The 10,000-nt window shown below is 42.6% G+C and overlaps 1 protein-coding gene across 5 annotated transcripts in view; it reads left to right on the forward strand.

Annotated features, from left to right (window-relative positions):
• The window catches only part of LOC115223842 (nicotinate phosphoribosyltransferase), a 97,921-nt gene that overhangs the window by 6,633 nt on the left and 81,288 nt on the right, over positions 1 to 10,000 (forward strand). The gene's annotated exons all lie outside the window — the stretch shown is intronic.

The following is a 10,000-nucleotide window of genomic DNA, read 5'->3' on the forward strand; positions in this document are numbered from 1 at the left end:
GTTTATTTCAATAAAACATTAAACATTTCATAATTGTAAGCGGTACACACTGCGAAAGCGAGTAAAAAGTTAGGAAAAGTGGGTAAAATGGTAGACTTATTTCGAAACTAGAAAGAGTTTTTCGCCCTGGGCACATGTGAGAATTCTTGGGCACACCAGGCAACACAAGTTGCAGGGCGATCTTTCGTCTCTAGTAGACCTTTCCGTCGATTTCCGTAAAAAAAATTTTTTTTACATATGGGCTTGCGGGAACTTTTGAAGTAACGAGAGCGAAAGAGACTAAGAGAAAGCGATTGTATGACGAGGGAAGTTCTTTTGAAGTTACCGTGCATGGACTCTCTCTGTCTCTTCACACACACTAACAGAAGCACTTCACTTACACAACATACTTTCTGTCTGCCACACCCCATCAAACACACACACACATGTACATCAATGCTCCCATGCACGGTAACTTCAAAAGAACTTCCCTCGTCATACAATCGCTTTCTCTTAGTCTCTTTCGCTCTCATTACTTCAAAAGTTCCCGCAAGCCCATATGTAAAAAAAAAAAAATTTTTTTTACGGAAATCGACGGAAAGGTCTACTAGAGACGAAAGATTGCCAACATTTCATAATTGTAAGCGGTACACACTGCGAAAGCGAGTAAAAAGTTAGGGGCGAAAAGTGGGTAAAATGGTAGACTTATTTCGAAACTAGAAAGAGTTTCGCCCTGGGCACATATGTGAAAATTCGTGGGCACACCAGGCAATACAAGTTGCAGAATATGACAAAGATCGAGCTAGTGTTGTAATTGTATACCTTTCATTGATTATACGCTGGTCTGTAAGCATTTCGTCAAAACGAGGAGCATCATGGCGTCCACGAGACATGCTAATCAAGTTGAAATGAAATTGAAACTAAAACGGTTTCGATTTTCCCAACGACAAAATAGGAAATTACCCAAACTGGATTGAGCAGTTTTGATAAGCTTCCATTCAAAGCCCGATTCATCAATCAGTCCAAGGACCATCGTATCCTTTGCTTGTTTCATTCAGTTGGACTGTGCCTCCATGTTGGGGGCACCGCCTCGAAAGGACTTTGCCGAGCAAATCGGACTCTAGCGAGTAGATTTGCTAGACGGAAACTGAAAGAAGCCCGCCGTGCGCGCACGTGTCTGTTTGAGTTTGTCCCCCACCCCACCCCACCACCGCTTGATAACCGGTATTGGTTTGTTTACGTCCCTGTAAATCAGCACGCTTCGGCAAAAGCGGCTGCGGCGAGCTGGCAGAATCGTTAGCACGCCGGGCGAGATGCGTAGCCGTATTTCGTCTGTCGTTACGTTCCGATTTCAAATTCCGCCGAGGTTGACTTTGCCTTTCATCCTTTCGGGGTCGATAAACTAAGTACCAGTTACGCACTGGGGTCGGTGTAATCGACTTAATCCCTTTGTCTGTCCTTGTTTGTCCCCCTCTATGGTTTAGCCCCTTGTGGGTAGTAAAGAAATATATATATATATCAGGCTTTAAGAATAAGTACTGAGGTCAATTGGTGTGTCCCAGCATGACTGCAGTCTATTGAATGAAACGGTAAAAGGTAAAAGATTCTATCGGTCTTTTACCGAACTGCTAAGTTACGGGAATGTAAACAAACCAACACCGGTCGTCAAGTGGTGATGATGCTGAGGACAAACATATCACAGAATCATACACACGGATACTCTTGACGGGTTTCTTTCAGTTTCCGTCTATCAAATAAATTCACAAGACAGACGGATTAAGTCGATTATATCAACCCAGTGCGTAACTGGTACTTAATTTATCGATCTTAGGCAAAGTCGACCTCGGCGGAATTTGAACTCAGAACGTAGCCGCAGACGAAATACGGCTAAGCGTTTCGCCCGGCGTGCTAACGATTCTGCCAGCTCGCCTCCTTAGTTTTGTGTATATTGTCGCTTTTGTATATGTAGATACACGTTTTTTTTTTGTCGTTTTCCTAGTATATATGTGATATCTATTTCATTACCACTTGTTTTTTTTTTATCTTGTTGTCGATGTACCTGTTTTGGGTCTTTTTCCCCGCACGTTATGGCTTCTTCGATGGTTTACCACACACATTCTATGTAACAAGGGTTGCGTTACCCACCTAGGGCAAAGCTTCTAGGTTTAAAATACGAAGAAGGGCCCATCATTTCCTTGTCTGGTATTAAAAAAAAACAAAATCTTTGCAAACGTAATTAACTAAATTTATTAATTATTTAATTTTAATTTAGTATATTTGAAAGTGAAACAGGAAGACAACGCTTTCTTTACTGAATATACTATTTTTACTATTTTACTTGTTTCTGTCATTTGACTGCGGCCATGCTGGAGCACCGCCTTTAGTCGAGCAAATCGACCCCGGGACTTATTCTTTGTAAGCCCAGTACTTATTCTATCGGCCTCTTTTGCCGAACCGCTAAGTGACGGGGACGTAAACACACCAGCATCGGTTGTCAAGCAATGCTAGGGGGGACAAACACAGGCACACACTCTCAAACATATATATATATATATTATATATATATATATATATATATATATCCGACAGGCTTCTTTCAGTTTCGTCTACCAAATCCACTCACAAGGCTTTGGTCAGCCTGGGGCTATAGCAGAAGACACTTGTCCAAGATGTCACGCAGTGGGACCGAACCCGGAACCATGTGGTTGGTTAGCAAGCTACTTACCACACAGCCATATTACTTCCTTTTTTTTTTTTTTTTTTTTTTTTTGCTAAAAAGATGTTTTAAAAGGAATTTCTGAAAAAAAAAAAAAACAAATAAAACTTCAGTCGAGTTTTTGTCCTCCTCTCAACTTTGAGGTGGGTAGTTTGTCTGAAGAGAAATTTGACCCGTAAGAGTTTTTTTTCAAGGTCCCCTGTTTATGGCTTCGAGACAGACGACGTAATAAGTTCGTCTACCCCCCTCTCTCTTACACGACGTAAGACTTGTCTAATGTCTGTCTGCGTGACTCTCTCGTGTCAACGGCCTTCCTCTACTACACAGTTTCACTTTAAGCGACCCGAAATAGAGAGAAAAAGAAAGTTACAACACTTATTAAAAAGCAAACGTAAGATCTCTAAGAATAAAAAACCGCCCACATAGAAAAAGTGGGGCAAAGTTGTTCGAAGCTGTACGTTAACAACACCCTCCTCTACAAAACGGAAAGGTTTACATATATATATATATATACTGGAATCACCATATATCTAAATATATTTATATAAAGTTTGGCGTTTTGCTGTTTATAAAATAAGATATACTATAATATAGTAATTACATAATTTTGAAAAGTAATTATGGCTTCCTTCTTAAAATATAATTTACACTACACACGTGGGATCTTTACGGTTTGAACGGCAGTTTTTTCTAGCGGTGTCATATGAAATTGTCACCCATAATTATGACCCTAGTATCGATCTATTGCATTTCAATCTGTTTTAGGGGTGGGGGGGAAGGGTATCTTTTTTTTTTTTGGATCTTTTCGGTTTGACCGGCAGTTTTTAAAAATAATTTCTAGGTAACTAAACACTTTTATTGAGGTGAAAACATCTTTGCCGTATGAAAATGTCCTTCGTTAAGAAACAGATTGGGTTTATTTACAATTCTGAAGAAAAAAGGGATCTTTACGGTTTGAACGGCAGTTTTTTCTAGCGGTGTCATATGAAATTGTCACCCATAATTATGACCCTAGTATCGATCTATTGCATTTCAATCTGTTTTAGGGGTGGGGGGAAGGGTATCTTTTTTTTTTTGGATCTTTTCGGTTTGACCGGCAGTTTTTAAAAATAATTTCTAGGTAACTAAACACTTTTATTGAGGTGAAAACATTCTTTGCCGTATGAAAATGTCCTTCGTTTAAGAAACAGATTGGGTTTATTTACAATTCTGAAGAAAAAAAAGGGATCTTTTCGGTTTGAACGGCAGTTTTTTCTAGCGGTGTCATATGAAATTGTCACCCATAATTATGACCCTAGTATCGATCTATTGCATTTCAATCTGTTTTAGGGTTAGGGGTGGGGGGAAGGGTATCTTTTTATTCTTCACAAACGTAAATAAACCTAATCTGTTTCTTAAACGAGGGACATATTCATACGGCACAGAATGTTTTTTTTAACCCCAATAGACGTCATTGATTGGTTGAAATTGCAGAAATTGAAGAAGAAAAAAAACAACAACATATATCTTACAAACACACCAGCATCAGTTGTCAAGCAATGCTAGGGGGACAAACACAGACACACAAACATACACATATATATACATATACATACATATATATACATATACATACATACATATATAAATACATCTATACGACGGGCTTCTTTCAGTTTCTGTCTACCAAATCCACTCACAAGGCTTTGGTCGGCCCGAGGCTATAGTAGAAGACACTTGCCCAAGGTGCCACGCAGTGGGACTGAACCCGGAACCATGTGGTTGTAAACAACTACTTACCACACGCCACTCCTGGCGCTTAGGAATAGAAAAAGTCTTACATTTCGAGCCTACGCTCTTCGACAGAAGATCCACACAAAAAAACAAGGAGAGAAAAAATTGCATATAGGAGTCTAACGATCTATCATGGCGGCTACACAACTGAGAATGCCCTCTTCTTGCTGCTAATTGTAGCAGATATGAAGGACTGAGTTTTGCAGATAGCAAGAAAGTTCTTAGAGCAGTCTATCCAATCTCTGCAATGCACTTCTTGCTCAAAGCCTCTGTTATTTTAGCTGCTTCTACAGAGATACCTTTTACCAAATTCCTCTATTTCCTTGCTTCCTGCAAACAAAGTTCAGCAAAGTCTGGTTGCATGGCATGTGGTTTAGTGGTTAGGGCAGTGGTTTTCAACCAGGGTTCCACGGAACCTTAGGGTTCCGCCAGTACAGTCCAGCGGTTCCGCAAGAAGTTACAAAACTGCTAAAATTGGCAGTAATTATTAATTCTCCTGTGCAGATATGTGTGCATAAGACTATTAAATTATTGCACAGGGGTTCCTCGAGCCAGTGGAATGTTTCCTTGGGGTTCCGCTCCTGCAAAAAGTTTGAAAAGTACTGGGTTAGGGCATAGGACTCTTGATCATAAGATAGTGGTTTTCGATTCCTGGACTGGGCGATGCTTTGTGTTCTTGAGTAAAACACTTCATTTCACATTGCTTGAGTTTACTCAGCTGGCAAAAATGAGTAACCCTGCAACAGACCAGCATCCTGTCCAGGTGTGGAATATACATGCCATGAAACTGGGAAACTGACCCTTGTGGGTTAGCACGACTCATGAAGGTAACTAAGAAATGACCGTAGACATCCACTTGACATTACAAAACATGTACTTGCTACTGTCTGTCCAAGATTGAAATGTGGTTTTGTTGCTATATTGCACTTACTGCCCTGTCCCTTCAAATGGCTTTCAATCCCTTTTATTCCATGGGCCTTTTGTTGTTGTTGTTTAGTATTGTCAGGCAGGTTGGTCACACAACCATGACTTCTGTTTTCAGGCCTGTCAACCTATCATCATCATCGTTTAACGTCCGTTCTCCATGCTAGCATGGGTTGGACGGTTCGACCGGGGATCTGGGAAGCCAGAAGGCTGCACCAGGCTCCAATCTTGATCTGGCAGTGTTTCTACAGCTGGATGCCCTTCCTAACGCCAACCACTCCGTGAGTGTAGTGGGTGCTTTTTACGTGTCACAGGCACAGGTGCCAGGCGAGGCTGGCAAACGGCCATGATCGGATTGGTGCTTTTTACGTGCCACCGGCACGGAAGCCAGTCAAGGCGGTGCTGGCATCGGCCACGTTTGGATGGTGCTTTTTATGTGTCACCAGCACGGAAGCCAGTCAAGGCGGCGTTGGCATCGGCCACGTTCGGATGGTGCTTTTTACGTGCCACCGGCACAGGGATCATAACTGCAGTTTCCATTGATTTTTGATGTTGGTGTACTTGACTCAATGGATCTCCTCAAGCACAGGGTCGAAACGGTGTTTCTTTACTTGCCACCTGCACAGGAGTCAGATTTTGAAAATCTTTTCTAGTTTTAATCTTGATCAAAGGGGTATTTTTTTTTTGTCCAAATTAATTGCTAGCCAAGGTAGACAAAACAACAGCATATCATCTCTTGTTTCTTCTGTTATTTAGGGCAGAACCCTTCTCTGAGACATTGTTGGCGATTCAGAGAAGATTGTGCTTTTCAGCATCTGTTTTATCATCCATCTTTTCTGTCTGTCCGTCTGTCTATCTTAACTTTCCGCATTTTTTATCTATCCTTCTGTATATATTTCTTGCATTACTCAAACTATCTTTCTATCTCTCTTATCTTATCTTATCTTAGTTAAGTTAAGTTAATTTTTTGGCTCAAAAAGCAAAAAGCAAGGCCATGTAGGGGGACATGGAGTTATGTACAGGGAGGTGTTCATGCAAAGAGTTCAGGCCATTTCTGGTCAAGAGAGTCTTTGAACTGAGCAGTCGTCGGCATCTTCACTATCTCGTCTGGCAACTTATTCCACGGATCCGCAACCCGGACGGAGAAAGCCCCTCTCCTTCGATTAAGATGAAATCGTCGCAGATAGAGCTTTTCGGAGTGACCCCGCAGCCGACGATCTGGAGCAGGAGTGAAGAACAGCTCTTTCGAGAGGTTACTATTTCCGCTTATGATGTTGTGAGTAAGAATGAGATCACTACGGCGTCGTCGTTTTCTATCTTGACTTATCTATCTGGTCTTAGCTGCCCGGATATGTACACCTGAGCCAGAGAGATACTTCAAATGATTGTTTACCTATATTATCCTTACATGTATAATGCTCGTTATGTAATTATAATTCAGTGCATAACCAACCTCCTCCACCACCATTACCACCCTCTTGTACATCTGGTTTAGTTCACTTGTACTACAAACCAAGCCAAATGCTTTGAATTAATAAATATCTTCCGCTTCAATGGTTCTAATGGAAAGAAAAGTTACGTAACATAAATGTGTTAATGTGCAAATCATTGAGTGTTGGTTACTGAGTAGGGTGTGTGTGTTGTTGCAATCAGTTATGCTACCTAATCAGCTGTTCTTGAACAAACCTATGATGAAAGCAGTAAAGCTATAACTATGGTTATCCAGTCTTGCTTCATCATCATCATCATTTAACATCCGCTTTCCATGCTAGCATGGGTTGGACGGTTCAACTGGGGTCTGGGGAGCCCGAAGGCTGCACCAGGCCAGTCAGATCTGGCAGTGTTTCTACAGCTGGATGCCCTTCCTAACGCCAACCACTCCGAGAGTGTAGTGGGTGATTTTATGTGCCACCGACACAGGTGCCAGACGAGGCTGGCAGACGGCCACGCTCGGATGGTGTTTTTATGTGCCACCGACACAGGTGCCAGACGAGGCTGGCAGACGGCCACGCTCGGATGGTGTTTTTATGTGCCACTGACACAGGTGCCAGACGAGGCTGGCAGACGGCCACGCTCGGATGGTGTTTTTATGTGCCACTGACACAGGTGCCAGACGAGGCTGGCAGACGGCCACGCTCGGATGGTGTTTTTATGTGCCACTGACACAGGTGCCAGACGAGGCTGGCAGACGGCCACGCTCAGATGGTGTTTTTATGTGCCACCGACAGTATTAAAAACTAGAGCATTACTCACCATATGATGAGTAACTTAGGAAGTATATTTTTGTAAAAAGCACTTGTGCCGATGTCACATAGAAAGCACTTGTGCTGGTGTCAGGTAAAAAGCAGTTGTGCCAGTTCCACGTAAAAAGCATACCTGTGGCCAATTCCACATAAAAAGCACACCTGTGGCCAATTCCACATAAAAAGCACACCTGTGGCCAATTCCACATAAAAAGCACACCTGTGGCCAGTTCCATGTAAAAAGCACACCTGTGGCCAGTTCCATGTAAAAAGCACACCTGTGGCCAGTTCCACGTAAAAAGCACACCTGCGGCCAGTGCCACATAAAAAGCACACCTGTGGCCAGTGCCACGTAAAAAGCACACCTGTGACCACTTCCATGGAAAAAGCATACCTGTGGCCAGTTTCACGTAAAAAGCACACCTGTGGCCAGTTCCACGTAAAAAGCACACCTGTGGCCAGTTCCACGTAAAAAGCACACCTGTGGCCAGTTCCACGTAAAAAGCACACCTGTGGCCAGTTCCACGTAAAAAGCACACCTGTGGCCAGTGCCACATAAAAAGCACACCTGTGGCCAGTGCCACATAAAAAGCACACCTGTGGCCAGTGCCACATAAAAAGCACACCTGTGGCAGTGCCACGTAAAAAGCACACCTGTGACCACTTCCATGTAAAAAGTACACCTGTGGCCAGTTTCACATAAAAAGCACACCTGTGACCACTTCCATGTAAAAAGCACACCTGTGACTACTTCCACGTAAAAAGCACACATGCACACTCGCTCACTCACACACACTCGCTCACTCACGCACTCAAACACACACTCGCTCACACGCACATGTGCTCACTCACACACATTCGCTCACTCATGCACACATGCTCACTCACGCACACACAAACACATGCTCACACACATATATGGACACTTGCATGCTCAGATACGTGTATGCTCACATACATGTGCAATCACACATGCATGCCTGCACACACACATTACAATATATTAATTGTGCACGATTGATATCTATTTCTTTACTACCCACAAGGGGCTAAACACAGAGGGGACAAACAAGGACAGACAAATGGATTAAGTTGATTACGACCCCAGTGCATAACTGGTACTTAATTTATTGACCCCGAACCTACTTAGTTTTCAGCGGTGGTGCTTCAGCATGGCCGCAGCCTTCGGGCTAAAATATTTTAAAGGATTTTAAGGATTTATATAGGCGCGGGCAGGGCTGTGTGGTTAGGGAGCTTGCTTCCTGGCTACATGGTTTCAGGTTCAATCCCACTGTGTGGCACTTTGGACAGGTGTCTTCCACTATAGCCCCGAGCCGACCGAAGCTTTGTGATTGAATTCGGTTGGCGGAAGTTACTGCCATGTGTGCACATGTGCGTGTAGGTGCTTGTGCCTCTCCGAAAGAGAGAGAGAGAGAGGGATATAATTACTAAATTGAAGGAAAAAAGAAAGCAATTAATTAATTGGATTTTTTCCCCTCATTACATTATGTATTAAGGCATTTCTGGGTATTTGTTGTCAGTCATATCAAATTGAAATGTTTGCAGTAGATTTAGATTCCAGACTTTTGCTCTTGTCATAAAGGTTACTAGCATTTCCATTCAACCTGTTTCTCTTTGAAGAATAAATATTAGGTTGTCAAGAAAGTTCTTGCGGTTTTTAACCTTTAAATTCAGATGCACATATCTCGGCTCAAACAAAACTTTATTAATCGAAATAAACACCATCAGAATCAACACACTTTTGCCAACGCGAAACAAGTTTATTTATGCCAGTAGCGTAAAACTCCTGTGTTCTGGTGGTGATGAAGTCGTTGAAGGCATGTTTGGCATCGTCTTGGTTTTTGAAGTAATTCTCAGGCAGGAAGTTGTCGAGATGCTTGAAAAAGTGGTAGTCGGTGGGCAAGAGTATGGTGAGTATGGCAGATGAGGCAGAGTTTTGTAGCCCAATTCGTTCAACTTCTGCAGGGCCAGTTGTGCAACATGTGGCCGAGCATTGTTGTGGAGAAAACTTGGTTCTTTTCTATTGACCAATGCTGGCTGTTGTTGGAGTTTCTTATGCATTTCATCCATTTGCTGACAGTGATTAAACAACTTCTTGTTGGAACATACAGGATAATCTTGAACTTTGCAGAGAGGGACAATGTGTCTATAAACAAAAGTTCTGTTGATTCCACCACTGTTTGACCAAGTGTTGGATGTGCCATTCTTAGATCTGGTTAATCCTGACTTAGCTGATCAGGTGAGAGCGAGAAGAAAGCCTATACAAGAACCGGCTGGATGGTAAACCTGGGACAGGGAAACGGAACATACTCACATGCACCCCACCACACAAACACACACAAAT

Source organism: Octopus sinensis, linkage group LG24 (assembly GCF_006345805.1).
Source record: "Octopus sinensis linkage group LG24, ASM634580v1, whole genome shotgun sequence".
NCBI classification, from domain to species: domain Eukaryota; kingdom Metazoa; phylum Mollusca; class Cephalopoda; order Octopoda; family Octopodidae; genus Octopus; species Octopus sinensis.